Source organism: Natator depressus, chromosome 6 (genome assembly GCF_965152275.1).
Source record: "Natator depressus isolate rNatDep1 chromosome 6, rNatDep2.hap1, whole genome shotgun sequence".
Lineage (NCBI taxonomy): Eukaryota > Metazoa > Chordata > Testudines > Cheloniidae > Natator > Natator depressus.
The window spans coordinates 56,169,722-56,186,153 of NC_134239.1; the positions used below are offsets into that span (position 1 = coordinate 56,169,722).

At 40.9% G+C, this 16,432-nt stretch overlaps 1 protein-coding gene across 3 annotated transcripts in view; it reads left to right on the top strand.

The window, feature by feature from the left end:
• Positions 1-16,432, top strand: part of HSD17B12 (hydroxysteroid 17-beta dehydrogenase 12) — a 255,125-nt gene that overhangs the window by 16,592 nt on the left and 222,101 nt on the right. For all 3 annotated transcript variants that reach the window (XM_074955307.1, XM_074955309.1, XM_074955308.1), the window contains exon 2: positions 3,258-3,350. The gene's annotated coding sequence lies outside the window, so the exon portion shown is untranslated. The remainder of the gene's footprint in view (positions 1-3,257; positions 3,351-16,432) is intronic.

Consider the following 16,432-nt stretch of genomic DNA (forward strand, 5'->3'; position numbering starts at 1 on the left):
AACCCCCCCTCCTCCCCCACCGCTTCCTCTCCTGAGTTGGGTACATCGCCTTGGGTTTGGAGAGGGACTTGGTCGGGATGGAGGGGGTGGGGAGGGATCCTGGTGTGTCTGGGAAATAATCAGCCGATCGCCTTTGGGTCGTGTGGATATTTTGGTGGCAGCCGGATGGATGTATGTAGGAAGCCGCAGGAGACTTTGTCCTTCGCGAATCTTTTTGCGGTCTGGGCTTGCTGTATATAACTACCTAGCCGGGAAGCCCTTACCCCAAAAAGCATTCGCGGAGGGCGCATTCGCCGAAGGAGCAGCAGCTGCGATCGCCGAGCCTTGGACTTATCTAGACTCTCTTGGCTTCTTTACCTTCCCCCTCCCTCCTCAATCCGGCCCCAATCCTTCCGTCCTGTGTGTATATGTGGAAAGAAATAAACACCCTCTCCCCTTCCCCACCCCGCTTGGTCACCGAGACATTCAGTTATTCACCTTCGTCTTCCAGCCTAACTTTGTAATCGACTTTTGCCTAACGGGGCGGATCACACGTTTATTCGGGTCCTTTTATTGTGGATTGTATTTAATTATTTTTTCGTAAAAAAAAATTAAAAAAAATAAAACTTCCCAAAAGTTCTCAGCCCCTCCTCCCCCCACCCCCAAGGATTTTTTAAAAAGGGGATTTTTAGTGGATCGAAATGATTTAATTAAAAAAAAACCTGAAGCGGTTCATTAAACTGTCTCTTTGGTCGGGAGATTGGGTTTATTTCGAGGTGGGGAGGGTGGGATTTTCTGGGATCACCCCATAAAAAAGGGAGGGAGGAGGAGAGGGAGGCGCACGAATCAGCCGCGGTTTGGGGGAGACCCCAGTTACCAGGAGATGCACCATGGAAGCGCTTGCCAAAAGCGCCTCCCTGCACACTTCCACCCTGATTTTAGGCAACTTGCAGCCCGTTGATTCCCCAAATCATCCTTTCCCCAACACAAAGTGGCCCCGAAAGGGGTAAAAAAGGCGGAATCCGGGGGGAAACCCAGCCGAGGCGATGCTTTTGGGCGAGGTGATTGCAGGCAAGCAAAGCAGCATCAGCTCTCTGGCTCTGAAACTGCCTTGTTCCAAGCACACAGCAGTGAGAGCATCTATACAGGAGTTAGGAAGGCTGCATTCCTTCTCTTTGCAGTAATTACCAGGGGCGGATTCCGTGGGCCACAAATCAACCCCCCCTCCCTAATTGCTGACCCCCAAAAGAAAAGCGATTTAAAAAAGTATACCCGTGAAGATCAGCCCGGGGAAATAGACAGGAGCTGAGCAGCAAGTTGGCAGTGGAGTGCCCGGCTGACGCAAGACAGGGGCCTGTGGTTCAAACGTCTGCAAATTTTTTTAAAAGGGATTATTATCTAAGATCGGAACTGTTAAAAACCACCAGGGTTCCCCTCCCTGCACCCCTCTACTCTGCACAGAGGGGGATCCGGCTCGGAAAGGGCTGGCTTTGTATTTGAAAAAAGTCTGCATTGAAGACCCACAGGGCGAGGAGCACAACCGAGGCAAAGAGTTAATATTTCTCCAGAGATAAAAGATATTTTGAAGCCCTGGTTGTACTTTATAAGAGAGTGAAAGGCTGGCTAAGGGATAAGCAGGGAAACAAGGCGAAAGCAAAAGCACCTCGCTGTTTCTCCGCACCCCTACCTTAGCCAGGACACGTAACTGGCTTGGTGAGAACAAAGGTGGAAGGGTCACAATATCTCTCAAAAAGACTTGCATATTCCCAACTGTTTGCTCTCTCCCCTTTGGAAAAATAGTGTTTGTCCTTTCCACTCGCCAGCAAACCTCTGTCCAGGGCTTTATGCATGTGAGCATCTTTTAAAGGGAGACAAGGTTTTAGAGGGAACTTAAAAAAAAAAAAAAAAGGAGTGATGAGACGGATCAGCAAAGATCAGGCTATGGAAACATCTTCACCATTTCCTACCTAGTCTGGCCCAAGGGAATTTAAACCAAAGGTGATTTTTGGGCAGATCAGAAGCGAATGTAAATCCGAGCCACCGTGGTTTAGATTCACATCTCTTTACATTGCCAGCCAACTGTTGCTACCATTCTGGGGACTGCTGCTGCAGGAGTGTGAACGGGGACTTCTCCTTTCAGCTACATCAGGGGGCTACTCCCAAGCTTTGCTCTCCAACGTAGGGGCCAGTGAAAAAGAAAAGCGAGGCATTTGTTTCTCTTCATTTTATCTTTTGGAAGATTTCCTTTAATTAGTGGAAAGTTGGAAACTTGCATCAGCCCTGATCATTTAAACAGCAGCAGCAGCCTCCACGCAAGGGCTCGGGGGCTGCACCTTAAGAAACATGGCAAATACCCCATTCTTAAACCTGATCAACCAGAAAAACAGCCGCGGAAAGAGGCACCTTTTGGATCGATTAGATTCTCCTAGCGGATTAATTTGCAGCTTCTTTAAAAGGGTTATAGTTATTGATGGTTCCCTCCGCCTCTTCCAGACGGATACCCAATTCACAACGTTCCTTTGACTCCACTAAGGAACTAAAGGGCCTCACTCTGACACCATACAGCCTTGTCTATTTCATTTCTTTATGAAAAGCAACAGCCAAACCCGCCCGCCAGCTCAAGCTAATGCTGGTTTTAAACTCCCTGAAGTTACGAGGTGCAGTTGCTTTAGTAAGGGAGTGGGTCAAGGGGCGGGGGGCTTTCCTGACCTTTACTGCTAACTGTTTTGCACTGAAGGGTTTGTTTGATTTGATTTTTTGAATGAATATGAGTGTTAAAGGCGAGTCTGGGCAGATTCGGCTCTGCCTTAGGCAGCAAAAATGTTTCCCTCCTACATTTCATGGCTACTTTTAAATGTCTGACTGATCAGAGCCCTACTCTCGCTAACACAGCCTGGGTGTCTCCGCAAAAGCGAAGGTGAGTCAGGAGGATGCGCACAATTCCTCTCAGAAAGTGAAGTTCAAAGCTCCAGGGGGTGGGAGGGGATGTCTGCGCCTCTCCCTCGCCTTTCCCCAAATGTTTAGCTAACGTGCTCTGCATTCACTTAACGTGCTGTCGATCCAGCAACCTTCCCTCCTGGGTGACATGGTCTTTGGGTAAGTTTCGGGCATCAGTGTCCTGCTGAACCCAGTGCAGGGAGATGAGAACTACCCCGCTGCTTCTCACTGCATAGACACAAGTTTTTTAAAAAATCCTCTGTTCTTGCAGCTCTCTTCTTTAGCACCTCTGGGTGATGTGCAGCACATACGTGTAACGGGTGTCTGTGTCTCTCTTTCAGGCTGGCCTAGACGACCATCTGCTAAAGGCTACTCGGAGGTTCCGGATTCTAGTCGAGGGAACAAGAGGAAGACTCCAGTGCCTGTAAGACCAGGTGAGAAACACACACAGCACGATCCCAGTTGTCACCGGCACGATCCCAGTTGTCACTAAAGGTCACGTAAACTACACAATCCCATTATTCTAGATCCATTGGACAGATGCATCCCTGGTGTCACCACATGGGAGTCCAGGGCGTTACACCAGCCTCATCTCCTACAGCCAGTATCAGTGCTCGCGGTTTTCTGTGGCAGTAACAGGTGGCAGGAGATGTAGGATAGCTCGGCCTGCAGCCAGTTTACCGTTAATCAGCAGGGCCGTTATTAAAAACCAAGTGTGTGTGTGTGGGAGGGGAGTAGTTATGGGGCCAAGCTTCCAAAGTAAGTTACTCCCAGTGACTTTTAGGGAGCTTGCCTCTTAATTCAGTCCGGAGTGCTTCTCGTATAGAAGAAAAGAGAATTCCCTGCCCGGGTTTCACCCCGTCCTCCGAGTGAAAACTAGCCCAGGGCCTTTGCTTGAACGTGCCCTCAGCGTCTCTATTAACAGCCCATACCACGTCCAAACGCCTCTCAGTGCCCCGCGAAGTTAGAGCTGTTCAAAGCTTTGAAAGGAGCTCGAATCCCCATTGTTCCTCCCTGAGCTCTCCTCCTCGTCGGGCTGATCTAAACCCAGAACCGATTCTTGCGTGCAGCACTGCTCGGTTGTGTTACAGCGAATTGTGTGTGTTTCTAATGACCTCCTCTCAATGGCTATGACAAGATGGAGTGCTAGAGGCCTGGCTAGGCAGTCCTGAATAAAAACAGTACAAAAGGGAAGAAGAAGCAGATAAAAATAGAGGTGGATTTCAACTTCATGTCAATTTTCCCTTTTTAAAAATCAAAATTAAATCAACTTTTCCATTAACTGGTAAATCCTCCTTTTGAATAATTTTCTGTATTTCCTTTATATAAAAAACAAATTGGAACATATACATAATATATAATTTTTACTTAATTTTACGGGTAACTTTTAAACCTGTTACGTCCACTATGACAGTGGGCTAAACCCTAGCTTGTCTTCTGCAAGTGGGACTTCACACACTAAATCGAGCAAATCTTGACCTCATAGCAGGCCTGCTTACATTATTGCTTTACAGGAGTATAGTTCCAAAATATAATAGTCTCGTTCTCATTTATCCTGTCACCACCCCAGCCCTGAAATGGGGCCTTAACGTGAGTGCAAAGGTAATTTACAATGAGCTGGCACAGGGCAGTGGGCATGTTCATAATAGAGGAGGAAAGTTTAGGTTCATGGAAAGAATTTAAGACAATAATTTAAAAAGGCTAAAATTTCTGTTATAATGTTTTCCTAAACTACCATCAAATTGATTTGTAGAAAGTCTACCATTTTGAGTATGAAAAAACTCAGCTAGTATCAGGATAGGGATCTTTTCATAAAATTTCATACAATATTAAACAACTATCTTAGCTTCTTTATTCATTAGTGAAATTCTTTTTCAACCCATATGTTAATGCTTGTTCCAAAGTCTGCAGGTCTTTTAGTTTTAAGCTTGTAGGTTTTTGATTAATGCTGAGAGAGTTGGCACGTCATTTACGTATAGATTTGTAGTCATGATGTAGAAACATACTGGTCAGACTTATTCATGGGGGGGGAAAAACCCTTATTTTCCTTCATTTACAGTAAAAGCCTCCTGTTTTGTTTTAACATTATATCAGTTTTAGAAAAAGGGAGAAAATATATTTGAGTTACAAGTAAAAGACTCTCAAATGAATAATTGTAGGAAAGTGTCTTTTAATTGACTATATTTTGAATTCTAAATCCCAATAAAGATGATGCAGGAAGGCTTTTTGTTAGAAGGCCATTTCTGATATTCCATTTTGGCCTCTTATGTCACATAAGGCTATTGTCATCACCCATATAATATACAATTTGTTGTAACACAACAAAATGTCATCGTTTGTAAAGGTGCTGTTATGGACCGGTCTCATCACAACTTTGGGGTTATCTTTTCTACATGATCGAGGACAAACATGTCTTTCGGCCACATAAGGCCTAGCATTGCTTTCCTGATATCCCTTAATTTCTGTTTTTGCAATAAACATTTCTGCATATCTAAATATAGGAATGACAAGCAGATCATAGTAGTTAGAGATAGAAAAGGCGTATTAGATCATTGAGTACATACTCCTGCCAAGCCAGCATATCATCTCCCCTGAAAGAGGGCATAACAAATCTTAAACTGTCACTACACTTAAGATTGGTAAAAAGACCAAGGAGTACATTGCAAGGATCATGGGGTGAGGGCATGTTAAGTTGTGTCTGTCAGCATGCTTAATACAATTATATAGAGGCTAAGGGCCTATGAATGCAATTTCTGCACAAGGCCTCTAAGCCTCCTGTATCACTACCACTTACACACCAGGAAATACGTCAAGCCCCACCTGCTAAAAAACTGTTATGTGAGTAATAAACTGCATGGAATAGTGGCTGACCCCCTTTTTGCCCCCCCCCCATCACCGAACTTTTATTAATATTTGAATCATTTACAGATTACCTATAAGTCAGTCCCAATTCATTCTCTTTTAAATAGATTATTCTACTGACAATCATTTGGATACAATGCTAATCAAGAGTTGGGTAACTGGTATGCTGCGTGCAGATTTGTAAATAAGGCCTTCCAAAACAGGATGCTCAGAAATTAAATTTACTACTAGTAGTAGTAGTAGTACAATTGGGGACAATCTTTTTTGTTGTTTTTGCAATTTTTGATAACTTTAAATTGCTATTGAAAAGCTACTAATCTCTTATTTAATCAAGATATTTATTTTAAAATATATATATTTACTCTTCAGGACTTGTATACAAAGTAATCTTTTTGGCTGTAAAACTTCCAGACATACTCCTGGTTGTTGTTTTTTCCCCAAATGAAAATATTTGTCTTTATCCTTTCTAACAGAAATGAAAACCTCACCTTGTTAGTAGGTAATGACCCTGCTGGGGAATGTTAAGTAGGTTCTGCTGACTCACTTAGGGTGTCAATACTAGGCTTTTTTTTTTTGCTTTTTTTTCCCCCCAAAAAATACTCCCTGTGTGGCTACCACCAGTTCAGTTTCACCAGTGGAAATACTGGGGGCAGGGTGTGGACGGACAGGGCTGTATGATGCAGTGCTTAAAATACAGGGTGTCACCAATACATTGTCTGCACTAGGGGTCATAGCATTACGATCCTTGATTAAACTGAACCAGTGGTAGCAATGGTGGGAAATTTTAGCAAACAGTATATTCTTGCTCATTAGCTCATTAATCCCCAGTATAAGGGAGATGGAAAAGGACATAATGCATGGGCTGAGCAGTCTTGAGAGAGGAACCCTGGGAGCAGCCAAGCCTGAGGAAAAGACTTGGGCTGGATTTTGTGTTGTTTCACTTTGATTTCTTTTTGTGAATAAAAACAAACCCCAGAAAGGAAATATATTCTGACTCGCTGCGAGTTGTGTGGACTTTGTTTGGAGCTGAGAAGGGAAGTTGCACAGTATTTAAATGTAGACAGTTTTCTGTATAAGTGACATGGTATCCTGCAGAAAAATACACCCAGGTGCATTGATGGCTAAACAAAAAATATGTTGAGTATATTTCAGTAACTTATTTTAATTCTAGGTAGTCAAAGCTGACTAGTTTATAGTAGATAGCTACAAAACTTGTCTGTGTAAATCAAGCTTTTCCACTTAAAAATCAAAACACAGAAATTGCAGTCATATATTTTACAGCAAATTCATTGGTGCTGTTCTGATGGATTGTGAAGGACAATAGAAGCTGCTTTATTAATTATTCTTTTTGCACATATAGAAATGAATCACAGCACTATCATGACATGAGTTTTATTTTTAATATGATCTTCCTTATCCTAGAACCAGCCTGAAATTGTAACCAGATGGTGCCCCACCCTGCCAGAGTTGCCCCCAACCGTCAGGGTTCCAATCCCCAGGCCAGTTAACCACAGGCAGAATTTTCAGGTGTGGTGATGATTGTGCATATCTTCACATGTACAGTAGCAGTGCTACGTACTGGGATCATTTGGGGAGAGCTGTCTTGCCTCCTTGCATTAAATCACTTGATAACAACCCCAGGAGACCAAGTGGCCTTGTCAAGCGGTCAGCTAGAGGCAAGGTGTGATTTCCTGTGTATGCCGTATCACCACTAGATTGTTGCATTATGATCTCCAATGTGCAAGCAGCCCACTCCATTCCCAAGCAGGAGAACAGGAGGACTGGCAGGTGGGCAGTGGAGAAGGGAGACAAACATTATACTTTTTTGGTCCTCCCAGTCCAGCCCATTTGTTAGCTAGAGGGAGACACTGAAATGGTTATTGAAAGTTTTCCTTGATAACTGGGAGTAGGTGGCTAATGTTGGGCAGGTATCTTTTCAGAGGACAAAGCACTCAGGGTTGCACCAATCTCTTGGTCAAGCAGCCAGTAAAGACGGGTGTGGCGAGGGGAAGAATTGTTCCTTTGTTTCCTGCTTTAAATGAGCTGTAAGTAAACAGACTAGAATAATGATATTTTAAATTAGTTAGGCTAAAGTAGGCAGAAAAATGACCCAGGGTCACTACTGGGAAATTCTGAATGTTTTCTGCTTGGGTATAAACCTTTATTGAAAGTAGAAATCAGAGAAAATATCTTCTGAGGACGTTATTTTTTAATGGACACATTTTTAAAATTGAAAGAGGAAATGGGAAACATTTGCTAAATGCAAATTCCATGCCCCTCTTACAAGGACCCAATGCTGCTATTTTTCCTCACTGAAGAATCCATATGCACTCGAGTCGTTCCAATTAAACCTACCTGGGGGAGGAAGGGCTTCAGGATCTGACCCAAAATATTTATACTTTTCCCTTTAGCAATACACTCTGCAGATCTGATTTCTTTACTCTAGGAAATATTAATGTTTTATGATAGAGGGAGCAAGGCCCACACCCCTGGAAACATATGTGGGTGTTGTCCATAATGCTGGAGGCACAAGAATGGAAGGCAATGGATGTGGGTGTGATCATACAGGGAATGAATGACACACAGCATCCACTCTGGAAAAAAGGTCAGCATTTCTCCAGAGAGGACAACAGGAAAAAAAAGGCCACTTAACAATGAGGAAGGGTGGGAAGAAGTAGCCAGCAGCCAATTCTACCAGTTATTTAACCTCAATATACAGAATGTAAAGGCAGCAATGTTATTTTAACTTAAGTAACCAGAGCTGCATGCACCCAATGAAAGATACAAAAGCCAACAATGAAATGTCTTTATGCCCTTGCCTTTCTCTGTCTGGAATGCCCATCTGGTGACTTGCTGACATTCTTGATGTCTGGAGGAGCAGCCCATCTCCCTTCTGACAAAATGATGCCAGTCACCCATCCTTTTCTGGTTCCCTCTTTAAATATCCTTAATTATGGTGTTGTTTTAATTTATCCCAGCACATGGAGCTTTACAGAAAAAAAATCTAATGAGGTCCCTGCCCCGAGGGACATGTCATCTAAGGCTCCAGTCCTAAGTTTGGATCTCCATGGGTGGACTCTTGTTCCACATGCAAGCATTCACCTCTGCAGATCTGATTGCAGGACTGAGGCCTCAGTTTGATAGATAACAGAGTAATAACAAGCCACAAGGTGTGTTTGTGGTGAGAGTTGGAGGGGAACATGTGAGTTAAGGAAACAGGAGAGATGCCCCAAAACATGGGGTAGGGGCACACAGCTTTGGGGGGCACCGTTATTTTTGTAAAACATTTTGTAACTCTCCCGTCCCCTGCAATCCAAAAAAAATTAAAGATCCGACACTTTTACATGTAGATTTATTTTAAAAATCTGTCCAACATTAACTCCCAAACCCGCCCCCATCAAAGCAACAACCTTCCTCCATGTAGACGTATCCAGCTGCAATATGCCTGCCAGCAAAATATAGTATGACGTAGGTGGCATAATAAATGGAACTCAATGGCATAAGAGATGTCTCATCATGCTTATTTTCCATTTCTTTCCCTCTTTTTCTCCTTCCATTTCTCCCCCCATTTCCATTTCCTGTCCCTCCTCCCTAACTCTCTCTCCTTCCACCCCATCTCTTTCCCTCTCCCTTGGCGTCTTCCCCAATTTCCAGAATGCTATTACTGGAGGGGGTCCTCAACAGATTCCTCTATCACCCAGGTTCTCCACTTTTGTTCCCTGCAATGCATAAGATGAGCACTCATGTCAAATGCAGAATGGGAAGAGCTGGCATGCAGGGCACGAAGCACAGGAATCAGCATGAGTCTGCCCAGCAACAGCAGAAGAATCTGCCCAAGTGCTTGCTAGATGGAGTGGCCACTCTCTTCTGCCACATGCAGTCCATCAGAGACCAGAAGGGAGGTAGCAGGGTCTGTTGATATAAACATGAAGGAGCACTCTATGTACCAGAGGGTTTTGTACTAGTGCCCATCAAAATCATTGTCTATGCCCCAGGTTATTTAGATTGGCATATGCAACTGTGTGTGTTGCGTGTGCCTAGCACTCTGCAGGTACTATGACAGATGAGAATGAATCAGCTAGTGGCAATACATTGCTGATGGCTTTGAAAATGGTGATGTATATCCAGGACCATGTGGTCTAGGGTGACCACCCAACCTTTATTTTAAGGAACTGTCCCTTATTTAATTGATTTGTCCCTGAGGGTGACCATCCATCCCTTATTTTAAGATGTATTGAAATGTTTTAAAACTGATAGTGTGTCATTTTAAACATTAAATGAATGCTTATGATGATTGCATTGTATACTTGAGGGCAGTAGAAATGCACACTGGAGAGAAAAATACATGATATGCTAAGGGCAATGGTGTTTCCCTAAAACGTCCCTTACAATGTCCTTTATGTTTCATGTGGTTTTCTCTTATTCCCACCTGACAAAGGTGGTCACCCTATGCAGTCCTTATTTTGTGATAGGTTTAGGAATGCAAAGGCATGAATGAAGAATCCAATGCACATATAGAGAATGCATTATTATGCATCCCATTATTACATCAGTATTTATATGTGTGTATAAAATAGATATAATATTATGATAAAATTGTGGGAAAGGATCAGATTTTAACTGAATGAAGCAAGATAATTCAAAGTGTAAGTCACTCATTTGTGCCCGGAGCTGACATAGTTTGTGTTCTGTCAGGTCATCCGTTATGCCCTGGGCTCCTAATACCAGGCTTTACTACTAGGTTGAAATACTTAAGTCTGATGGGAGGGGCCAAGTTGTGAAGTTGACCCCAGCTGGTAGTTCTAAGCTCAGAGAGTGTGCAGGATCAGGCACATAGTACTGTGACCGACAACATTCTTTTAAAGCAACCCTGTAAAACTCTTTTAAATCCAACGTTTTGTTTAGTTTAAAAACAAAAAGAGTGTCTGGAGAAGGGCTACATGCTCTGACAGGAAAAGGCATGTTCTCCTGATTTAAAAAAAACAAACAAATTAAAACCATTTCTTTTTCATATTAAAATGTTTATGTGTGATGTTAGAAAGCCAAACGCAACAGATTTGTACTTGTAGATGATGGTGAGGAGGTGAAAATGGCTAGACAGTGAAAATGACTGGCTGATTTTCACTGGCCAAGCTGAGTGAAATGAGACAGGAAAAATAAATAACATACATGGTGAGATATCACATTAGATTTATTTAATGCTTTCAGTTTTGATCATCTAAGATACTATTAGACACAAAGGTTATGATGTTTAAAAATATGAATTTTAAGTTGATATAATAATTTTAACATATTTCATGCAGATCAGATTCCTTTTATTTGTTGGTATGTATGTGTGCTTATGTATGTATACATATAAATATTACAGGATTGTGTGTGTGTGTGTGTGTGTGCGTGCACACAGACCCATGCACCTATAACACACGCATAGAAAATATGAATAATAAAGAAAAAATGTAATCACCTCCCCGAGAGTCAAGAGTTCTAAGAATTTTTAAAATATGTACTACTTACTCACCAGATTTCATTGTATGCAAATGAAATTATAGGCAATTTCATAAATAAACATCTGCTGACTTTTTAAGGCACATCCAGTATTATTTACCCTGCAGTCAGTAACAGCATGTTTTAATCTATTATATCTTAGTTTATAGAATTAAGCCTTTTAAAAAATTGTATATTAACCAGTGATTGGCTGTGTTTCATGCAACCGATAGTCAGGATTTTTGGTTTTGGTTTGTTTTGTTTTAACCCTGTTTTTAACCAGATAGCCAGGAGAATATAGTCTCAAAATGGCAGCTGTACATACATGCAACTAGCCCCTGACACAGACCTTTATCCCCCTATTTTCAAACACCGCAGCTATTTCTCTAAATAAAGTAACTTCAGCCTGGTCCAGCAAGTGCTCACATTACCAAATGGAGTGCTTATTATTCTGAGCTGTCTTATAATAGGACTCAGCTTGTCCATGATAGGGCTTCTCCCAGTAGCAAGCACTGCTCTTCGAAGTAAGTGTTTGCAGGATTAGATCCTTTTTTTTAAATTTACATTTATTTTTTCCCTTTCTCCCCTCAATCTGCAGCAAAATCTCTCAACCATGTTGAAAATTAAGTTCTTGCTAAATTTCAGTTTAACGCAAATGATCATATTCCAAGAGTGGAGGAAGACTTTTAAATACATCACCTAATGTAGGCATTTTTCTTTGTTATTATTTGTAACTGTTTCTGTCGAATTTAGTGCTGGTGAAAGACAGGACGTTGGCGGAGCTCAACGTTCACGTCCTCAAAAAGCCCAGCAACAGGAGAGACTCGGGCTTCACCTTTCCTCTGCTCCATGTGGTCCCTTGGCTATGTTCCTCAACTCTAAGTTAGAGGAACGACCTTTGTGGGTGAGCGGGGAGTTCAGTTTCCTAGGGCCTTGCTGCTGAGACTGCCTAAAAGAAGCCATTTAGTGCAGCTGTGATGAAGATTTTTATGTGGACACCTGTCCACTGGGAACTGGGTTGAGACCCACCAAACTCATGTCCCACAGGCTGCAGATTCTTTTCTTTGTTTGTTGCTCTGATCGTTCCTGGGCAAACTAGATTTTTCCCAATTTAATTTATTTTTAAAAATAAAAAGCAGGTGTCCAGACGAGAGCAGAGATGCTACTTTTCAGCACTCGGTGTACTAAATATGGCCGAGTAATAATCCCTTGCAAATAGGGATCTAATCAGTGATACTCATAACAGCCATAAATACAAAAGGCATGGTAACCTGTTATAATATATCTGTGTGCATAATGTAGTCATTTAACTTCACATGTTGTTCATGGCTTATGGACCCAGTTCTGATTCCACTGAAGCCATTAGCAAAGGTCCCTTAGACTTGTATCAGAAGAGGATTGGCTCTATAGCAATCATTTCTTGCTCTGAAATTCAATTATTTTAACCCATTTTGCTATGTGTTTTCTTCGCTGTCACTTATTTGATCTTTATATATATACACACACACACACACACACACACAGTAGAATACTCTTAATTTGGATATTTCACTTGCTGTCATAATTTAAGTGGGTATCCCAGTTAAGAGAAGATACCTTTTTAAAAAACAAAATCTGACTAGGCCTGAAAAAAACCATTGTACAATGTAAAAATTATATTCACTGCATTTCATCTTTATTTTTTCTTTTCTTCTTAATATGGATGCTTCTGAGTGAAAAGATCACAACTTAGAATTTCATAGCTCTATAACACCACTTAACCCATTGGCACCTGATAAATATGTCTCCCAGTAAGTGGAATTTTTGCTAATGCTGTCCCAGGTAAACAATGGACATTCCCATTTACTGTCATTAAACTCAATCAGTCTCTTGACTCATTCTAGTTAAGGAGATTTCCTGAATAAACATGCACTGATAAAGTCGAGTATACTGTACGTGAGTGTGTGTGCACATGTGCATGTGTATGTACATGTATGCAGGTACGTGTGTATGTAAAAATATTTTCACTGGCAGCAGAAGTTAACAAATAGCATATAATAAATCTATTATCTATTTATCAGCATACGGTAGTTTCAATAGTTTAGGAGAATGTAAAGCTGTTGAGGAAAATTGCAAGGAGTAATAATACAAACTGAAATAGTCAGGCCAAAAAAGGCCTGTCACAAAAATTCACTGACGTTCCAACAAAAAACTTTGGAATTTAATATTGCTATGCGCCAAACCCTGCTCACCTAATTTATTCAAAGCCCGATCCAAAGTCCACTGAAGCCAATGGAAGTCTTTCCACTGAATTAAATCGGCTTTGGTTCAGGCCCTCCAGGAGCCCTATTCATTTCAGTGAAATAACTCATCAATTAGGTGAGCAGGATTTGGGCCTAAATGTATCTATCCAAAAGCAAAGTATTTTACACGTTTTGTGTATATATCTCACAGTGTGTGCGCGCGCATGTACATTAGCTGTGCACACAAACATACATACACAGCTGTGTATGAGAAGGAACGTTATAGGGCGACAATCTCCTTGCTATGCAAAGGTATAATTTTTATCCGAGTGATGGGCGTCATGCGTGCCTCCGCAGGGAAAACATACAGTAGAGTAGTTCTTGCTGCTTGTTCTCCTGTCTCAGTTGGAATGGTTTGTCCTTGAAGGTTAGAAAGATTTTGTCGATCACCTGACATCATGATTTTTTTTTCTTGGAGACGTACTGTCATGTCACAGGGACAGGTAACATGAAGTCACGAACACTTCTCTGCAAAGTGTCTAACGTGCCAAAGGAGAAATATTATCTGAGATAGTATATAAAGCCACTTAGGAACAAATCCTGCTTGCCTGCTTTACCTGAGCTGTCCTGATGAAGCTCAATAGTTTAATTTGAATTATGGATCTAAAAATATTTCTAAGTTTCAAACCTAACTATTTAAATCCAAATATTTTGTAGACATTACATCAAATAACCAAGACCACATTTATATTATTATTATTTATTTGTTTATTTATTGGTCAAAATTTCCAGGCCAATGAAATTTAGGAGCCTAACTTCAAGCAACCACATTTGAAATTGTTGCCTATTGTTTTTATTCTTATTTAAAGCACCATAACTTTGCACTAAATAATTGAATATAACTTTTGCCTTAAGAATAAAAATAAGTGGAATCAAATCACTCTTACCATGGTACAGTGTATTACTTTCTGGTTCCAGACCATAACTCCATAAGAATGAACAGGAGTTATGGGACAACCCATAAAGGAGGAAACCCTTAGTCAATTCCTTTCCTTTTAGGAATTTTTCTTTCTATTGTTTTTTGCAGATCTGAATGGTATAAGATGCAAAAATATATATTCAGTGGAAAAAATAAAAGAACTCTGTTTATAGTGACGTAGAATGAAAGGTGAAAAGTGTGTTAATACATCCCAATATAAGAATTGCATGTCTGGTTTATATGGATTTTTGGCTTAGGGTGAAAGTGTCCTGTGAAATCTACTCCACTGGCATAAAGTAACTGGACTGTATATGGGATAAGTGCAAGTGATCTGAGGAGGTGATATCCACCTCCGTGCAGAGGCTAGGGCACAGGGATGGAGTCCAGCCTCTTATGTGGTTGAGACGCTAGTCCATAGGCTACATTCCAGCCACAGTTGCTCAGGCATGGGAGACACTGGATCAGTGTAAAAATAGAGCAGACATGGTTCTACACAACAGGTAGTTTTCACCATCCAACCAACCACCCCCGCCCCCACCCCGCCCCCGATCTTGCAAACACTTAGACATATGAACATGTACAAACTCCCACTGAGTTCCATAGGACTACACAAGTCCATAAAGTCACTGACGTACCTAAGTGTTTTCAGGATCAAGGCCATAAGAAGACTTCACTATCCAATGGAAACAAAAAGGGAGACACCCAAAAGGAAACAAATAGAACAATCAAAACAAGGGAAGAGAATAAAACATAAATGAAATCCTAAACATTTACTCTAGTGGGCTGATTCTGAAGTCAATGGAAGTTCTGGATATGTGAGGAATGCAGCGTCTGTGCCTTTATTGGAAGGAATATCTACAATAGTTTTATAAGTTTTTTAAATTCAAAGAAAATTGTAATGGAATCCCTGAGGATGTTATAAAGCAGTTCCTTAAAACAAGCATTTGTGTAGCAAAAGTCAGCCTTAATGGTAATTTGACTTTGTATATATTTATTCAAAGATCCACTATATGGGCAAGAGAATCTTCTGTGAAAGACAATGTGGTAAATGGTAAGTCTGTTAGGAATGATACAAATAGAAAACCTATGTATGTAAAGGCCAAATACTTCTCATTTGCCAAATGGCATTATTTGCTGTACACGTTTCAAGTAAATGAGATTATTTGTAAGAATTCTCAGAGCAGAAATTGGCCCTAAGAATTAACCTTGAGTTGAATTTCTTTCTAATACTTAAAAAAAAAAAAACCAACCCCACCTTATAACGGAAGTAAGAAACAATAAAAAACCTTGCTATATCGTCTTTGCTACAGCAATTCAGCAGATTACAGTTATCGGCCATAAACTACATAATGCATCCATCTGCAAGTGATGTCTGAAACAAAAAATAAAAACAATGGCCATCTTGCCTTGCTCATGTGAGTACAGTCCCATTTATTTTAATACAAGTAGTATGAGGCCCATTGGCCTCAGAGGGACAACTCACATTTGTAAGGAAACCAGGGTTTGGCTCAGTCATTCTTATTTGCAAACAAAAGTCTGCAGCACATTTAGAACCAACAAGATGGATTTAGGATGAGTTTTTCATATGAATGTAACCAAAATTAAGAAGGAAAAATAATTCCTTTGAGGTGATAGTGGAAGTTGAGTGATAAACAAGCTTGGATCAGAGAAATTTTTGTCAAAGCATCAGATGTACTGCCATTTTATCACTGTTAATATGAAGATTGTTAAATGAAGTTTTTTTTATCCTCTTTTTTTCTTTCTTACAAAATAACAGACATAATTTTCTTTCTTTTCATTCCAACATGAGAAACCCATTACAAAACAATTTTGCTGATGACAGTGAATGCTGACGGGTTTTTATCCTTGTACAATCTACTAATTAACAATTTAGCCAACTTGCCTCTATTTGTTGACCATTCTAGCTAATCTATTTTTCACTGATCATTTTCAGCTGTAGTTTCTTTCT